Here is a 20532-nt window from a genome sequence, read left to right on the forward strand (position 1 = left end):
ACACAATTGTTCTTTCCTCATAATAATTTCCATGATAATGCCCATTCCCATCACTAACACAACTACATAACATTGTCACTCTTACACTCATATTCTCACCATTCCTCCCATTATAATTTAGTTTTTCAAGAATCCTGGTACCAAACACATTCAGGCAAACACAATAATTAGATTAACAAAATAAAACATTTAATATAAGCTATATGACACATACATAAATTCTACTTCTAATTTTAAACAATAGAATCAAGTTGAACATTAGATCAACTCAATTACATAAGTTCAATCTTCCAAACCTTCACATACGCTTTCTCAGTTTCTGATTCACAAAGTCCCTACACTTAATTAAATATAATAAAACTTCCTTTCTAATCAGTTTCCACGCATTTCTCAGCCATGCTATACGCTTAAAAAAAACACCGCAGGCACTAATAGCTGTAAATATCTCTCAAGCAATTTTTATTTTTCAATTCTCAATCTCGAAGAATTTCCACAGTTAGAGTTAGGTTAAACGTAGCATAACTAACACTCAATTCTTCATGCATTGAAATAAATCAATATGACAGTCCTTACCAGAAATAGTTCTTAGTACATCAATTACGTTGTGAGTATACTTTTAAATTATATTTATTACACTTAAGAACACATCTATAAGACTTCTCCACAATTATAACTAAAACACTATCAATCACGCTTCACAACTCTAGACATCAATTTTAGGGTACTTTAATTATCCTTGTTACCACTTAATAACCAATTAAACACTGTGCAGTTCTCCTTAGGGCAAATTAGAAATAAGTCGCAATTCTAGACTAACTGGATTTATTCATAATTCTTCACTGAAAGTCCAGTTTTTTGTATTATCCGATTACGGCATTAATTTCCTTTTATTATTACTGCTGACTTCGCTTTCAGCTAACTATAAGATTCACTTCGTCTTTGCTCGCTTATAGATATTATCCCTTTTAACTTCTGCCCTTGAGAACCTTTTATTTACTTCCACCTCTCTAGTTTATACCCTTGCTGCCTTTCGCTTCCAAATTTCCATTCCAACTCTCCTCGTTACCTTTTAGTTTTCTTTTTTTATTCTCCTTCTCCCAGCTCACGCTCTGTTCCACTCGCGCTCGTTTACTTCATGCGTTTCCATGACAACAAATAAACGTAAACATTTTCGTTAATGTTACATAAGGCTATACCACTACATTGAGTTAATAAAAATACAATAAATAGAACATTAGAGCTACTTAATCAACTCTTTTATTTCGTATACAGATAACTATAAAAATATTCGCGTTACAATATTTATATAAGTTACAATAATTTATACATATATTATTGTTTAATTAATTAATTAGCTGATAAAATTCAGAATAAACACTTAAATAATAATTCTTAAATAAGGATTAATAAATAACTTTTATACAAGTCATGATTAATATATAATAAACAATGTTAAATGTGAATGAAAAAGACAAAATACACAACATAGTTTCATTCACAGTTTAACAGCCCCTTCTTCTTAATTCATTTCTGTCACATCTGGGTATTGATAGAAATGAATTCATTTAAACCATCTTTGGCAGATGTGGTCTGTTACCATGACTAAAGCCAATTACAGTGATTTGCCTACCTTTTGAAATAGAGAGCATTACTATTGCTCTGTTAGCAGCATAAATCAGTAGTAAGGGGGTGGGGGGGGGATCTTCAAAAAAGTGGAGAAAATAAAATTTATACATAAGTTTAGCCAGTAGCAACTACAGCTTAGCAGGGATGTCCATATCCAGTCTTGCAGATCACAGTGATCACTGTAACTTTTTTATGTTAATCATACCCATAATAGGCTATTACTCTAATACAACTTATTTATTAATTACTGACCATTTACGAAAAACAAAACTACATTAGAGCCTACCGGTTTTGCTAGAAAACTGTCTGGCTTTTTCACAGAGACATGAAAACTAGTAAATGCAAATTGAAAGGAACATAAAAAACGTTGTAAACCAACTAGTAGCTAAGGTTACACGTTCGCGTGATAGAGAGGACTTATTGTTCTTATTCATTATCACGCATGCGTGTTTGTTGTAAATGTGTAATGTGATTGCTGGCTAGCTGTAGTTCAGATTGATTTAGAGAGAGAGAGGATCAGGTTTTTCCACGAGCTGTTTAGGATTGCACCCTGATTTCTGTTGAGGTTTCCACCGGTTATTAACACTATTGTGGCTTCCTTGAATAAACGATGTCTGTAGTCGTCATCTAGATATGGCATGGAGCTGTTTTGCTACTCTATCGTGTGTTTAGATGTACAGAAATGATGTGCTAAGCCAGAAGAGATACTTCTGTTGTGGTTTACATCACCAACATGTTCTTTTTGTCTGATTTCTAAACTCCATGAAGTTTGTCCGATGTAGGCAAGACCACAGGAGCAAGGAATGTAATATATCCTGGATATTTGTAGAAAGGCACCTTATCTTTTGGGGATCCTAAAACTTGTCTGATGCTGGTGGTTGGTTTGAAGACCACTCTGATGTTGTAGGCTCTTAGTATTCTGGCTATTTGATAAGAAATTGACTTGATGAAAGGGATCACTACAGTAGAAATGTGCTGGGAGTGTGATTCTTCTTGTCTGGGGTTGTCACCATATAGATATTTTTTGATGATGTTTTGAGGATATCCATTTTGTGATAATGTATTGCTTATTAGTGAGAGTTCAGTCTGTGTATCCTCCTCTTCTGATATAAACTTTGTGGCCCTATATTTCAACATGTGGATAATGCTCAGTTTGTGTGTTTTGTGATGGTTTGAAGTATAATTGTCAATCAAATGATTATTTGATTGACAATTAGAAGGCCTAGTAATGGGAAGTCCACTATCACCATCTTGTGCAGACCTTTTCATGGAAAAACTTGAAAAAGAAATTCTCTCCACAATCTCCCCTGGACCATCTACATGGTGGAGGTATGTTGACAATATCTTCATTATATGGCAAGACAGCTTAGAAAGCCTAAAATCGTTTGTGGATAAAATCATCTCAATACATAACAAGATAAAATTCACTCTGGAAGTGAAAAACAACAACCAACTGCATTTTTTAGACATCTTGATAAAGAAACAATCAAACAATGTCAAATTATCTATTTACAGAAAGCCCACAGATACTGGAAGATATCTTCATTATACTTCAAACCATCGCAAGACACACACAACGGAGCATTATCCACATGTTGAAATATAGGGCCACAAAGTTTATATCAGAAGAGGAGGATACACAGACTGAACTCTCACTAATAGCCAATGCATTATCGCAAAATGGATATCCTCAAAACATCATCAAAAAATATCTATATGGTGACAACCCCAGACAAGAAGAATCACACTCCCAGCACATTTCTACTGTGGTGATCCCTTTCATCAATTTCTTATCAAATAGCCAGAATACTAAGAGCCTACGACATCAGAGTAGTCTTCAAACCAACCACCAGCATCAGACAAGTTTTAGGATCCCCAAAAGATAAGGTGCCTTTCTACAAATATCCAGGATATATTACATTCCTTGCTCCTGTGGTCTTGCCTACATCGGACAAACTTCACAGAGTTTAGAAATCAGACAAAAAGAACATGTTGGTGATGTAAACCACAACAGAAGTATCTCTTCTGGCTTAGCACATCATTTCTGTACATCTAACCACACGATAGAGTGGCAAAACAGCTCCATGCCATATCTGGATGACGACGACTACAGACATCGTTTATTCAAGGAAGCCACAATAGTGTTAATAACTGGTGGAAACCTCAACAGAAATCAGGGTGCAATCCTAAACAGTTTGTGGAAAAACCTGATCCTCTCTCTCTCTAAATCAATCTGAACTACAGCTAGCCAGCAATCACATTACACATTTACAACAAACACGCATGCGTGATAATGAATAAGAACAATAAGTCCTCTCTGTCACGCGAATGTGTAACCTTAGCTACTAGTTGGTTTACAACATTTTTTATGTTCCTTTCAATTTGCATTTACTAGTTTTCATGTCTCCGTAAATGCCTTGGCAAAACTGGTATGCTCTAATAGTTTTGTTTTTCATAAATGGTCAGTAATTAATAAATAAGTTGTATTTGAAATATATAAACGACCAAATATGTTTAGTTTAAATAGGCTATTACTCTATTAATATTAGTGCTGTGAATTGGCAGAGGATTAGATAATCAAGAAATCTTGCTTTAGAGAGCAAACACAGTATTCTTTTACAGCCAAGTAGGATGGTGGTCTCACACTGGCATTGAAATTCATCTGCCATTCATCTTAAAGGCATTTATTAAAAAGTTACTGAGTTAAACTTAAGAATAAGAAGTTGATTCTTCACAGTAAACCTTCCATTAGATATTAAAAACAAAAAAAAAAAAGATATTAAAAGCAAACAAGTACTATAACTGAAAGTGACTGTACTTCAGTGAGACAGTACAGTGAACACTAACTTTATCATGACTGAAGATATTTGATTAGAATTTTGCAAAATGAGCATTAGCTTAACTTCTCTAAGTCCTTCAGTGATTAGACAACTACATGGCAGTGTAGTGGCAAAAGGGCATGTGCCTAATAGGTGTAGTGATTTTATAAAAATAAAATATTTTTAGATAATAAGTAAAGTATTGTATTATACATTTAATGTGTTGTTAATCTTTGAATATACAGTACTACATTTTGAGATGCATTTGACTTTAATATTAACTATCAGATTTAGGACCTGAAAACTTGGGTCTCAAGTTCAAAACCATGAAAATAGACAAACTATTTAAAGAACAGATTCAGTTGACAAACGGTGCATATGTTTCGTGGCTTTTAATTGCTTTGAATAATATAAAACAGCACAAACCCTATTTTTGACCTGGATCAAATCTTATTTTTAGCATGTCTTGACATCTGTGTCTCTCTAAAATGTTTTTTCGAATATTATAGCTTATCCTATACTAGGATACAATTTTAAGATATACAAAACTGAAGAAAATAAATTTATTTGGCTATGATATATCACTCTTAATGCAAATTAATGAAAGAGAAGAGACACCAATCATTTGAGGCAAGAGATAGAATGTAAAAACTAATAGTTTGCTCATGAGTTATGACACATTAATTTGAAACATCAAACATTATTATATTATACTAATATTAGAAAATATTTTTTCTTATATTAGTATAAGAAAAAATACTAATTAAAATAGAGACATAAGTATAGGCTACTATTTTAATGCCCCTTATCCTATGAGAAAATAATATTAAAAGACATCTTACCACTAGCTTTGCCCAACCAAAAAGTAAGGCAAAGCAGATAATTGAAGTTAGTGTCCTCGATTCATGTCAGAGTTTCTGGAATATGTTACACTTCACGCACATGACTGTCCTTGTTATCTAGGTGATTTTAGTTTATCTTTACTGATTGTGTAGTGTTAAATTGCCTCTGATAATGCTATCTTAAACTAGTGAAAGGTCAGCTGTAAATAATTAATTTAAGCTAATAAATTATTTGTTTACATTCCAGTGTCCATGTAGTTTTATGTTCCAGAAACTTCGACATGAATAACAGCAACAGCAGTTACTGAAATTTAAACATGGAATTCGTGTCCTGGAGGTAAGGTGTCACTTTGTATATTCTCATTACACTGAAACATTGTAGAAACATGTTCCAAGTCTTTTTCTCTCTCTCACCATTGAATAATATATCACATAGATAATGTGCATAATTTGTGGTGATACAGAAATTATTTGTATTCTTCCTCTGTAAATGAGAAATAGTTTTTCTTTACAAATACATGCTCAAAAATTAAGACTACTATGGTTGCGGAATTCAGCTTATTAGAGTTATATAATGGATTATCGCCTATCACATAAATATCTTCTCCTATTGAAAATAAAGTCCACACATTAAATGTAAACTTGCCAGTATCCACAGTATTAGCCCAGAAGTTGATGTTAATTTCAATCACCTTCTACTGCCAGCTGCTGGTGTGTTCATCTTGTCTTCACACTAAATTGCTTTCATTGACTAAACAGTGCACAGTTTTAAATAATGTGGTGCACATGTTGTACACATAATAATACATAATAGCACAAAGACTTATCACTTGCATCCACTAGGCACATGTATGAATTAAAAAAAAAAAAAAAAAAAAAAAAAAAAAACCTGAAAAGAAATAGGTAGACATAGATAAAGACTTGAAAGATAAGTATATAATTAAAATGTGATGTATAACTATTTCTGGTAATATGACATTCCAGTAGTCATGGTCAATGTTAGTAAAAGATATATTGAATTAAAATATTCCAAAATATAAATAAATGAGCATTCAAGGGCAGGGAAGAAGAGGAATAGCCACAACAGGAGACAGTACAAATGGTTTCATGAAAACGTTTTTCTGATGATGAGCTTTATGACTGCATTGTTGTCTGACTAGAATACTACTTATCTAAAGTTCAAAATCAAGAACAAACAAATTCAAAAGTGTTTTTTTAGCTCTTGACATTTTTCAGAGGCAACAGTTAAAATCTCGTGTCTAGTTTAAGTCAAAAGCTTGCCACACACAGTAATACCAAAAAAAATTATTTATTCTGCATGAAAACAATTAATATGGCTATACAGTTTATTCAAGTGATCTTTGAAGTGTAGATTGCACATGCCTGACTGAGATACTTGTAAGAACATTAAAAAAACAAATGGAAATAGCTAATAATGATGAAAAGTTTTTATTTCTCTTGACCTAAAATAATGCACATTAGCTGCATAACAAATTTAACTTGCTGAAACAAATTTACTATTGACATTCATTTATTTTTTAACATATTCATGTTTCTTAAGACACAGTTCAATATTAATCATTTGCTAATTACATAGACTTTCCACCTTGCAGTTTCATAAGCAATATATAGAACAAATTACAATCATAATTTATTTTATAATCATCTCTGCACATAAGTGTACATATATATATTTGTGTATGTGTAGAGGATTCATGTGATTTTTCTGCTACAGAACATTTTCTGTGAGTGTGTGCATGCATGCATGCATGAGTGTGCACACATACACAAAGTTTATTTTGAGCTTTTTTAATAATGATGTGATAGTTTATCTTTTAATAGTACTACAGTGAATAGTTAAACTTTAATAATTGCTTCCTAGTTGTTGATGTCCTATACAACAAAATATATCCAGAACTCACATCCCCCATTTCACGGAAATGGGGATGCGAGTTCAATGTTGTAAAATGTAAGGTTTTAAAATTTGGAAAACAAAGATGGAATGCAGAATTTATGCTTGGTGAGAATATGTTGTTGGAGGTAGAGGAAATAAGAGATCTGGGGGTGATAGTGGATAAGGATCTAAAATTTAGGGGACACATCGCCAAAATTGTGAAGACAGCACAAAGGCTTCCGGAAATGATGCGGAGGACACTGACGTGTAGAAGTAGGGAGATTCTTCTTCCATTGTATAAGGCATTAGGCCACTCATGGACGATTTGGTCAACAGGTTTTCAGAAAGATGAAGAGATGTTGGAAAGGGTCCAAAGGCGACTGACTAAGGTAGTTTCTGACCTCTGGAATGTTGAGTATGAGGAAAGATTGAGAAGATGTAATTTGCAGAGTCTGGTGGACAGGAGGAAGAGGGGAGATATGATCCTATAACAATCGCTTACATACAAGCTGGTAAGGGGTTGTTATAGGATCAATGGTAGAGAAGTTCTACAGAGAATAGTGGGAGATCAGGCCATCCCTGATCTCCCACTATAGAGAGGTCATCCCTGGAAATTGTATAAAGAGGGTGTGAGTAGGGGAGTGAGAGGCAGGTTTTTTTCGTGCAGAGTTATGAATGATTGGAATGCCTTGCCTGAGAGTGTGATGTGTGCAAGGCGTTTGAGTGTGTTTAAGACATGGTATGATGAGATGTGTGTGTGATAAAAGGACCTCCCAGATGAGTCTTTGACTCCATGAGGTCTTGGGGTAATAATAATAATAATACCACATACTGTTTTTCCTATAAGAGTTTTTTTAATAAAAAAAAAAAAAAAAAACTTATAGAAAAGAGCTATCTCCCATAATTATAACAACTTAAAAATAGTGGGATAACAGCTTATGCCAAAGGCAGAGCATAGATATATCTTTTAAGATAAGCGTTAGGTTCTTATTACTAATTTAATAATTACAGAACAGTAATTGTCAAACTAAGGATATTTGAACATAATTCATAATTTTTATAATTGATATAAATTTTCATTGATTCTACTGTTTTATCTAATATATAAAGTAATTTATGTATAAAACTACATCTTACCCTTCCAGTTACTTGGATAATAATTTTTTACTACAAGATCTGAAATTATTTTTGCTATAAAGATTATTTGTGTGCCTCTAACTTAATAGTAGGTTAAATAAAGTGATATATATATATATATATATATATTTTTTTTTTTTTTTGTTTAGTAGAGTTATTCTGGAATTACTTAAATATATCAGTTATTAGAACACAAATTCATCATTAGTAGAGCATCTTTATGAGTATATGAAGGTATAGTGAAGGAAGGAAAACTTTTTTGAGCCTGTGAAAAATTTATTTTCTGTGCAAGAATAAACATGTTTTTAACAAATATTATGATCTGAAATACATTATTAGTTAGGCTCAATGAAAATAAAATTTTTGATATTCTAATATAAGTAAGCAAATAACTGGATATTAATCTTAGATCATGATTTGAATCATCTATAAATAATTCCAACTTTCTCACTCAGTAATTGTATTGTATAATATCATTAGCTGTCTTTGTTTTGGTATACATACCCTTGTCAAGCTGCACAAATTGTTATATACTCATGATCATTTATTCTTTCATGGAAAACTTTGCATTTTTAAATGTTTTGGGTTAATTCCCTGAAAATAAATTCTTATATTCTTAAGGGATATGTTTACTACTCATTGACAGCCACTGCCTTATCACTGTAATTAACTGATGCATAATCATATTATTATTAACACTAGACCTCCATAGAGTCAAAAGACTCATTGCATTATAATCAGCTGAATTCGACAATCTGTATTAAGAAATAAATGAAACTAAATTTCTGTGATGTTCCATAAAAAAAAGTATATGCTGTCTTCACATTGAGAGCAGAATGTGATAACTACTAATTCTTTAGGCAAGTGCTGTTATTTTTGTCTGGTTTATCTACAAGATAACTGAACAATGCCAAAGCTTTGGTCAGTTGTATTGCAGTTAGCTACTACTTTGTTTTATATTACTATGGGTTATGATTTACTCAGTTTATTTAGCAGAGTTATTCTGGAGTTTCTTAAATATTAATCATTAGAACACAAATTCATCATTACCAGAACATCTTTATAAGTATATATGAAGGTATAAGGAAGGAAAATAAGGAAGGAAAAACTGTTTTGAGCATGTGAAAAATTCATTTTATATGCAAAAATAAACATGTTTTATAAATTCATTTTGCAATTAATACTGATGTTTGAATTGCATATGTGTAGTTGATTCCTGAAAATCTTGTCAATGTTTCATTGCAGTGAAGTAGTAATTTTTGTTTTATTTTATTATTATTATTATTATTATTATTATTATTTTGAAAATACTGAATCACAGTGAAACTGTTAACAGAAGCCACTGCAGGTCTGAAATTCTTTGGACTTAACAGAAATAATACACTTTTTTATATATATATTTCTGATAGTTGATCAGAAATACATCCATCTTTCTTCACTCTCTCTATCTCTCTCACTCATGCACGCACGTGCACACACACACAGTAATATTTGTAAATAAGTATGGTTTGGAAGAATGAATGTTCTTCTGAACCATAGTCTGTTTCACTTTTCTGAAAATTCTGGATATCTTTGAAATAAATGTAAACCACTACATGCTCACCACTTGCTTTTTCTCTCATGTACCTCAAATTAAAGAATGTATGGATGATATTCTTTTGACTAACATTTAATATTATTCCGCATTGAATTAAAATACAATTGATGTTATTACTTTATCTGTTGTATGTATATTTTTCCTCTGTTAAAACTGCTTACTTTTTTTTTTGTTTAATAATCAGAATTATTATTATTATTATTATTTTGAAAAGCCACCTGTTCTTTTAAAAACTGGCTTTAGTTGAATAGTTTACAGATTGCTTTTTTTGAAGTTTTTCAGGGAATAGTAGAAACCATTTTCTGAATAAACAGGTATGGCTGGATTTCCATTTAAGCAAATCAGATTATTGCCTAGAGATGTCAATATACTTAGTTGGCAGCATTATAATGCTTAGGAACCAGCTACATATAAGGAAATGCTGAAGATCATGTGTCTGAAGATGCATGATTTGTATATATTTACCCTGTCGACTTAATATCAAAGAAAACAAAATTTATTTTTATTTGTAATCTGAACTTGTGAGATTTCTCAGGCAGTGGATTTATTTGAGATGTGTTGAAATATTATATGTTGCTTTTTATTTTTCTGGAGGACAGAAAAATAAAATCTTTAACTTTATCGTTATCTTTGCAAGTAAATTTATGAATTATTAGGGTAGTTTTCTGGATGAATTAAAGTGCCTTAGATTCTCTATAATATATTTCTTAGGATTTTAGAATGTAAGAATTATAAAATATTGTTGCCAACAAAATAGTTGCTTACACTTTTGTTTGTATACAAAGAACATTTATTTAATGTTAGCTGAAATTTTTAGAAATGAAAATAATCATTTGTCTTACACAACACTTGTGAAATATACATTTATCCTCTTCCACCTGCCAATACTATGAATACATTTATATCTTTCTTGGTAGTTGGATGTTGTTATTGACATGAAAAGGGTCCAATGCAATAAAACATCACTTTTACACTATGCAAGAGAAAGTAACGTTAAGCAATATCGTATGTTTAAACTGATTCAACTTTTAACATGATTGTTACATTCCAAAGTAATATGGATGTTTGTATGGTAGTTAAGAGCGTTATTCACACAAAAACCCTATTGCATTTACAATCACATTTTAACTCTTCCTATGTTCCTGCAGCATTTTTTAGCTGTTGTGAATTTTATAAATGGGTGCCAATCAATGCTATATGTTAGTCCAGGTTGCTTCCATTTCTAATTGCAGATTTGTCTTTAAAATACATTATTAGAAAAATTAATAAATTGTAGATTAACTTGTATTTTTGAAATAAATTTTTATAAATCATATGTGATGAAATATATGTGATTAACATGCTTTTATTTAAAAATAAATTAACATTATTACACAAAATATGTTACCATTATGCTATCTTTCCCCCCCCCCCCCACACACACACACAATCTAACACCCCAAAAGTTCAGAATTTTTAGTATCGTGTGTGGGCATTAACATTATTGTTTTTTGAGTGCTTGAATGCCAGTTTACTTCAGGTGAACATTTCTGGAAATTTTTAACTTAATCATGATAATAATTATACAGTCTCGATATAGCGATTTAAAAGAGGTTAGTTGGGTGCATATCCCGACTGCTGACAAAATAGCTGAAAATATATTGCAGGTATAAAATGACTGTGTCCTGCATAGAATGAGTAAAAATGCTTATATCATTTTTTAGCTGATGGGTTGATCATAGGCCTTATTTTAGAAATGAAGTAATTTTTATCTGCAAATAATATTTATATGTATGCAATTCATAAATTGCTATGTTGCACAAAACACAAAATATATGCATAAAATAACATCAGGCATTACTGTTTCTTTCCTGTGAAAGAAACCTAGAAGAGTTGCAACGCAAAGTAAATCTAACTAAATGTTCATTTTCTAAATGGATAAAAGAATCAAGAAATACAACTATTGCTAGTTTCGTGGCCGTTCAAGAAGTTGTTAAACGAGGAAAACCTTTTACGGACGGCGAATATGTGAAAGAATGTTTTATTAAAACGTCCGAATATCTTTTCTGCAATTTTAAAAACAAAGCTGAAATAATAATTACAAAAATAAAAGCCATGCCATTATCTTAACTCGTGGAGAAGACATTGAATCTGCTGTTACCACTTGCTTGAAAAGTAAGGGTATTAATATTAACAGCATAATATCTATTTCGACCAATGGGGCGTCGAGCATGAAAGGTACAAAAAAATGTTTTGTTTCTTTATTTAAAAAACAAATTTTGCATGACGTGTTTTCCTTTCACTGCATGATCCATCAAGAGATACTTTGTGCACAAACTTTTCCAAAAGAGATAACATTAGTGATGGATTTGGTTGTAGAAATTGTTAACAAAATAATGCCAATACCGCTACATCATCGGAAATTTTGTGAACTTCTTAAAGAAATCAGTTTCGAATATTCCGATCTTCTTTTGCATAACAGAATAAGATGGCTTTCCAGAGGTACGGTATTGATGCGATTTTCCACCTGCCTTATAAGGTTAAGTTGTTTCTAAGACAAAAGGACCTTGAATATGCACAGTTAGAAGATACTCATCGGTTACAAAAATTCTACTTTATGGTGGATATGACTTCCCATTTAAACGCACTAAATAAGAAACTACAGGGAAATAGAAATACAGCAGTTTTGCATTTAGAAGAAGTGATTTCGTTTGAACAAAAATTATATTTGTTTGCAATAGACTTAGAGGAAGGCACATTATTACATTTTCCTACGTTGAAGAAATATCAACAAGAACAAGCCGATAATTCCATAAATTTAACCTTTTTCAAAGAAATTGTGGTAAATATGCGATCTGAATTTAATGGGAGATTTATTAATTCGAGATTTCAAAATTTTGAATTTGTGGAATTCAAAATTTAGGAATCTTAAAGCTGACCTGGAGGAGTTGGAAAGACAAAAATCTACCCTTGCAATACAACACAAATGGTCCAAAATAGAAGATCTTAAAAAGCAAGATCAGATTGTATTTGACACGTGGAATTCAGTTAAAAACATACGCATCTGGACTTCTATCGATTTTCGAATCGACATATTTGTGTGAGCAAATATTTTCTAATATGAATTTTATTAAAAGTAAGTTGAGAAACCAACTAAACAACGTGAGTTCGTCATGTTTGAAAATGAAAATTACGGCGTATTCGCCGCATATTGAGAAACCATCCGAAGAAGTTCAACAGTAAAAGTCGCACTAAGAAGATATTTTAAATGAAAAAAAAAAAGTAAAGAAATAGGCATGTTATTGGATTTTATACATATGCTTTTGTAAGGAGAAGGAAATCATTGTTTTATTATTTAATATTTTAAAATATAATTTCGTGTGACATGTCACCCATGTGTTTTACAAGTATGATAACGTGTTACTGTAAAAAAAAAAAAAAAAAAAAAGAACGTGCGGCTCCCTATTTTTTTTTTAACAGATATAATTTTAAAGATGGCTCTTCACTCCAAAAATGTGCCGAACCCTGATCTATACTAACTGAGCTACGGAGGCTCGTCGCTCTTGTAACTTGTACTTTATATTACCCATATATATCTGTTCCTCTTCTGCAAGTCTCCACATCATTTTAACTCCTACTTGATTTATTCTTGTAATTTTAGAATGAGTTAGATATTGCTTCTACCAAACACTACTTTAAATTATATTTGGCACCATTGTACTGTTTCAGGCCCTCTTCTGAAGTCTGTCATAATGCTGTCGTTCAACATGTACCACTTTGTGAATATAGATTTATGTAGGTCCTACCCACTTTCAGATCAGTAAAAGGTTTTACGATCACTCTTTCCTCATATATAAGAATATATTCTCAGCAGGCCTGGTTGGCCGAGTGGTTTCCGTATCTGCTCTCCAGCCAAAAGACTGGGTTTGAATCCTGCCATGGGCATGGATGTTTGTGATTGTCTGTGAAAATACTAATGGTGGTGGTGAGTAGTAGATGCTGTTAGCGTGGATGATGATGGTAGTTGTAGTTGGTGGAGTGGTGGAGAAAGAGTTGTAGAGTAGGTGCCCTCCCTCAATGAGTCCTTGGACTCCCTGGAGGTGTCATGTAATAATAATGATGATGATATAATCAGATCCAACACTCTGATCTCAAGTCATCCTTTCCATCCAAAGTCAGCTAGCCATAATAGTGGAGTCATCAACTTTCTTTCTTCCCATATATTTTTCCTAGGACAAATCAGTCTTTAAAAGTGGAAGTTTTCTCTTCACACCCAGGCTTATTGAAATTAGTCAATTCGTGTAACATAATGTCTCTTGGTCTTAAACTTAATGTTGATCTTTTCTGCGATAATAAATTCTATGTATACTTGAAGTTAAAACACTATGTTATGTTATGTATGTTACATAATATTTATGGAAAATAAGATACATATTTTATTTCAGCTGGAAGAATTATTACATTATTGTATGTTTTAAGAGAGTGTTATATCTGATTATATCATCTTCTCAGATGATGTAATCAGATATAATCAAAAGATGATATAATCAGCCATTGATAGTAGCCTATATTGCCCTAGTCAGTGATGTGCCCTTTAGTATGAAAGATTTGGGTTTTGAATCCTGTCTAGGATACAAACAACTTTTATAGGGCTTTTCATTTCAACTGAAGTCGATTTAAAATTCAGTCCCATATGAAGGTGGCAGTATTTTCCCTCCTGAAAACTCTAATTTTCCATCCTGCAAAACAAGCAAATCAGGGAGCAAAGTCCTCCATGAAATATGAGCCAGTTAAAGGACTATCTGGTAAGCCCTTGTACTGTATGCCCACAGATGTGAGACCCTTCGACACTTCTGTGCATGTCAGAAGAAGGAGAATCCATTCCGATATTAGAGTAATCAATGCATTTTGTGGGATGTTTATTATTATACATCGGAAAATTAGCTTTTCTTTTATGAAAATTCTAGTTTTTAAAGTGGTAACTATTTTGCTTGTACAGCAGTTAGAAAATTTACCTATAAAGCACGTGATTTCATGTGTTGGTGACCAATTGGTACATTTTTTATTTCTTTCTCCCCTTCAGCATGAATTGACTATTCTTGGCACATTGCCAAGCTCAGTTCTATGAAGTGTGGACGTAGATGCAATCTAACACCTTGTGGAATCTATGCCCAACTGCATATATGCTGTAATTCAGACTAAAAGAGATACAACAAGGTATTAAATAAGTTTCTAATTCAGCGCCTGTATGTGTAGATCATCCCTTCATCTTGCTCTTTGGTGACCTTTTCTGTTATTCCATTCAGTGCTTAATTTTTTTTTCCTTTTATCTGTTAATATTGATGGGCCAGTTCATCTCCATTTACATACTTTAGAATACTTCACAATATCCTCTACACCAGTCATCTAATTTCTGTTATTTCTAATTTATTTTTCATATAGTGAAACCTGTGGAGTTTCTAATGTGGCTCATACATTTCCAACATGGACTTGCACAATATGGAATAGAAAATGCTAACCACAGGATCCAGTGGCAAAATGCCCAGCTACTACATAGATCCACATAAAAACATGAACGGTTATATAAAGAAAGTGCTGAAGCCTTACATCATCGACCTAATCTTAAGCGAAATGACTGTCTCTCTATTCCAGAAGTTTGGGAAATTGTTATACTCAATTGTATTCAATAATTTATCTGCCATATTTTAATTTAAGTAATTTTAATTTCACCCAGTAGTTTTTAACCTATAAACACATGACTATATACATGGAGTGATTCCAATTTAAGTATGCACACTACTCTTTTCAGTTTGTTGAACTCATTTCCTATTGTTGTTCATTAGTTGTACTGATCATGTCTTATCTATACTTAAGACGAAATATTCACATAATAAAAGTTATTTACTGTGGCATACGTGTTATTCTATAGTTCTAATTTCTTGTCAGCTATGTAGAGCATTCTTTCCTCCAAGGCTCAATAGTCCAGATACATTCTTATTGTTTTTAATAACATTGTCCATGTCTCACTTCCATAGATAAATGCTGGAATAATGCATATATTAAAATAGGAAAAAACGTTCTGTTTGAGATATAGTCAAGTAACATGATTTCTACATAACCAAAAAGTTGTGATTCTTCTGTTTAATTATTTATCTTGTTTTTTTCTTAAAACTAACCAATTTTCCAAGGTAAATTATCAGTCCAGAATTTAATAGGATTACTGCTAAATTTAGTTCAACATAATCTGAATTTGTCATCAATATTGTTTTAGCTATGTTAATTTTAAAATTTTCTTTCTAGTTTATCTAAGCCACTTAACAGTATCTTCTTTTATTGTCATTATTTTTTTTACTAGCAGAACAGCGTCATCTGCAAAACATAAATGATTGAGATTTCTTCCATTGCTATTCCATAATTTTTCCCATGAGAGATTCTAAAAGACAACTTCTGATGTAACAGTAAACAAAACGGGTGATAACTGAACTCCTTGTCTCACTCATCACCCAGTGTCAGATTCCTTTCCATGATGTTCTAACTTGATACTGGCTGTCGAGCTTTGATATATAATTTGTATCTGTATTCTGTTGTTTTAAGCTGCATATTATTTCTGACTGATAAAAAAGAATCAAGGAATTTTTAAAATCTACAATACTAAATATACAAAATGATGTTCATGTACTTTTTCAATTAAAGGGTTAATACTTCATTAGGTATAATCTATCATATTGTAGAGACTCTTGATCTGAGGCTTGTTTATTCATATGGCTGTGCAACATCAAAACGTTTTGTGATTCTAGTTAAAATAATGGATATCAAATTATGTTCAGTTGTGATAACATACCAGATGATATCATCTCATCTTTCTTGACAAATGCTGGTAAAGTAACCACTTAATGAAGTCTGTGTAGCTGAGTTGAAGCATGTGAGTCCACATTACTAGACCACCCAAAGAATGGTGACTATATTCAATTCTAGGCCCTACCTACAAGAACTTTCTCTCTTTTTTTAACTGGTCTCGAGTTGGTCGATCTCTGTTGAGGACTAGTGGTTTTTTCTCCTGGAAACTCGTCCTGTAAACTGAAGAAAATCGAACCTAGAGAACACTGTTTCTGACAGCAAAATATAGTGTTTGGATTAGGGATGATGATATAGCGGCACTCATCAGCCACCCATCTTTACCAGATGCCGTGTTTAATCACTGATAGTCTTGGGTAGTAGCGCACTCAGGGTTTAATCTTGAGGTGGGGCCCCCCAAGTTGAGTAGACGATTTGAGAATGCACATTGCATACGACCTATGACTGAGCATCTGCAATGATCGCTAATTCATTAGTATAGAAACAGAAGACATAACTTATCTCCACCGAAAACCAATCAGAAATAGCTTCCCCAGATCAGTGGCGCACCCAGAGGGGAGGGTGGAAGAAGGGCCCCTCCCCCAAAGAAAAAGAAGAAGAAAAAAACACTAGAAAAATTTCCAAAAATCTTTTCCTAATTAATAAAATTCATTTTTTTAATTTATGTTGTGTCGTGTCTTCTGTTTCTATACTAATGAATTAGCGATCATAAGTTATCCAGGTAGCATAAGTTATCGACGCTAAAGATGTCGATAACTTATGCTACCAGAAGGCCGGGTTATGCATTACTATTGTTACATCAGTATAATGAAAGTTATGCAGACTGATATTGATACTAGGTTATCTGATACTAGGTAGACTGAGCATCTGCAATGATTGCTAATTCATTAGTATAGAAACAGAAGACACGACACAACATAAATTAAAAAAATGAATTTTATTAATTAGGAAAAGATTTTTGGAAATTTTTCTAGTGTTTTTTTTTTCTTCTTTTTCTTTGGGGGAGGGGCCCTTCTTCCACCCTCCCCTCTGGGTGCGCCACTGATCTGGTGAAGCTATTTCTGATTGGTTTTCGGTGGAGATTTATCACTAGTCTCGACCGGTTCCCGAGTTAGTCGATCTCTGGCATGAGGAAACCAGTTTTTCGTCCCGTAAACTCAAGAAAATCGACCATAGAACCCACACCATTTTCAGACATTAAAAATATTGTGTTAGAGTTAGGTACCACGAAATGGCGGCACTTGTTGGCCCTCTCTTCACTGCCTGCCGCTTAGTGACAGCCTTTGACCAGCTATCTCTGATTGGCTACCAGTGGAGATTGAACTGCCTACTCAGGCTCCAAAAGTTAGATTTTTTTTTTAAAGTTAGGTACAGCTAAACAGTCACTTCCCACAGGGAAATAGGCGTTAGGGGATTTTTTTTTCTGTACTCCTAATTGCTCTGCATTCAAAGTGAAAGTATAAAGTGCTTTTCAGTGTGGAGACTTAAAGGCAATCTCACAGCGTGAAACGTTATGAGGAGGAAATGTAAATAAGAAATATTAGCTCTGTAGCTAAGAAACAGATGCTATTGGAATTGATTTCTAAACTAACGCTAGCAAATTTAGCAATGTACTACAAAATACTAGGTTTAATAAAGAACGGCATTAATATTAGTGTTAGTAGAACAGTAAACGTGTTAGCAACAAACACACAAAAAATCGGGGACGAAGTCATATTGTCGCATCCTGTGTTTTTATAGGTATGAGTAATTTCCGTTATGTATGAACTTCTTGAGAGTTGATCAATTTATGTTACACGCTCGAAATCTGCACTCCAGAAAGCCTATTATATTATGTTATATCATATCAAATGTTCGCATTCGAAGACACTCAAAAAATTTACGAAAAACAATTTGTTCTGTTAATTTTGTCAAGCAGTGTATTTATTCCATTATTTTTTTAATAAGTTAATCTTCTCTGATTAAACAAACCGACTTTCACAAAACTATTTCAAAGTATATAATTATCACGTGTTGGAGCACCTCCGTTCTGTATGGGTAATTGGTAGCAGTGCTCCCATTTTCCTGCTGCTAGACCATTTTACATCTTGAATCAGGCTGATAACCTAGTATCAATATCAGTCTGCATAACTTTCATTATACTGATGTAACAATAGTAATGCATAACCCGGCCGTCTGGTAGCATAAGTTATCGACATCTTTAGCGCACACTGCATATTCACCATCTTACTATCTATGCTGAGGTGTAGAAATGTACAAGGTCCACCTTGAATTCTTCTTGAAGGTTATTTAGCCTATGGTTGTGAATGATAAATATAAGTAATCATGTATATGAACTTTTATCATTACGGCTATATATATATATATATATGTGTATATATGTATATATATATATATATATATATATATATATATATATAATAAACTTTGATGACTGTTACCGAGAGATAAAAAGATGACATGGTATATTTAAATATATATAATAAACTTTGGTGACTGTTACCGAGAGATAAAAAGATGACATGGTATATTTAAAAAGATACTGCTAGTTAACAAGTTTCGTTGAATAGATCAACATCTTCAGGTATCACAGTCAAAGAAATATATAAAGAATTACGGAGACTTAAAATTGCAATAACCGAACAAGTACAAAAAGACAGTAGCGTGTTTGAAAACGAAATGCGAGCTTGAGTTCCAAACAAACGTATACTACGCGCTGTCGCGAGTGCGCCAGTACTTGAACAGAGGCAACGTGTGCGTCGGAGAAATTAAAACTTAGGCTGTTGTTAATATGAGAAGAATCTAGAGAAATTTCTCTAGATTCGACGATCTTTCTTTCGAGCTCATCATAGCACACATGGATGTTAGAAGTTTGAGTCCAGTTCACAATATGGTGGCGGCCTTCGTCTAGAGAGAGAGAGTGATGGCTCTAGTCCTGTTATAGGAGATATCTCTACGGTGTTCTTCCAAACGTAGAAGGATGGATTTAGCAGTCTGGCCATAGTATGGCTTTCCACAATCACATAAAATCTTGTACACTCCAGGAAACCGAGTTGGAAGATGTTTCTCTTTAGGTTTACTAAGTATTGGACGAAGTTTTGGGAATAGTGAAGCAATTTCTGAAGTTAAACTTCTTGAGAAATTTTGCCAGTTTTGGTGAAAGAGAGCTGATATAAGGCAAAGAGATGAATGCTCTGGGTGAAGAGGAATCTTCAGAAGTAGTTGAGTGACTGGGGGGAAAGAAATTTGTCAATTTTATTAGGAGAGAAACCATTATTAATAAAAGTTTTCTTTAAGAAAAAGGAGTTCATTTTCAATTTCTGTTTTTTCTGTAAGTAAAGATTTGGATCGATGAGCTAAGGTGGAAATAATACCAAATTTTTGTGGGGGATAGTGATGGGATGAAGCATGAAGGTATCTATCAGTATGAGTAGGCTTTCTAAAAATTGAGATTTTAATACTCTCAGCACATCTGGTAAGTTTCAGGGGTCTAGAAAGGGGAGGCAGTAATCGGATTCCAGTTCGAAGGTAAAAGATTTTTTCATGGCACTTGTTTAGGTGGTCTAAAAATAAATTGAGGTTGTTGACACAATCTTCCCAGATGAGGAAAATATCATCAGTATAGCGATACCAGAATTTTGGTTTAAGGTGGAAGGAGTTAATAGCTTTTTTTTCAAAATTGTTGAGAAATATATCTGCGAGAATCGGATAGAGCAGGCTGCCCATGGCCAGACCTGAGTTTTGTAAGTAGATCTTATTGTCATATTTGAAGTATCCAGACTT

General features: G+C 32.9%; 1 protein-coding gene across 2 annotated transcripts in view; it reads left to right on the top strand.

The window, feature by feature from the left end:
• Positions 1-11230, top strand: part of LOC150100330 (nicotinamide riboside kinase 1) — a 213263-nt gene extending 202033 nt beyond the window's left edge. For both annotated transcript variants that reach the window (XR_016549230.1, XR_016549229.1), the window contains one exon: positions 5535-11230. The gene's annotated coding sequence lies outside the window, so the exon portion shown is untranslated. The remainder of the gene's footprint in view (positions 1-5534) is intronic.
• Positions 11231-20532: the final 9302 nt, after the last annotated feature.

Source organism: Typopeltis vanoorti, chromosome 13 (genome assembly GCF_054136105.1).
Source record: "Typopeltis vanoorti isolate ZY-2024b chromosome 13, IOZ_Tvanoo_1.0, whole genome shotgun sequence".
NCBI classification, from domain to species: domain Eukaryota; kingdom Metazoa; phylum Arthropoda; class Arachnida; order Uropygi; family Thelyphonidae; genus Typopeltis; species Typopeltis vanoorti.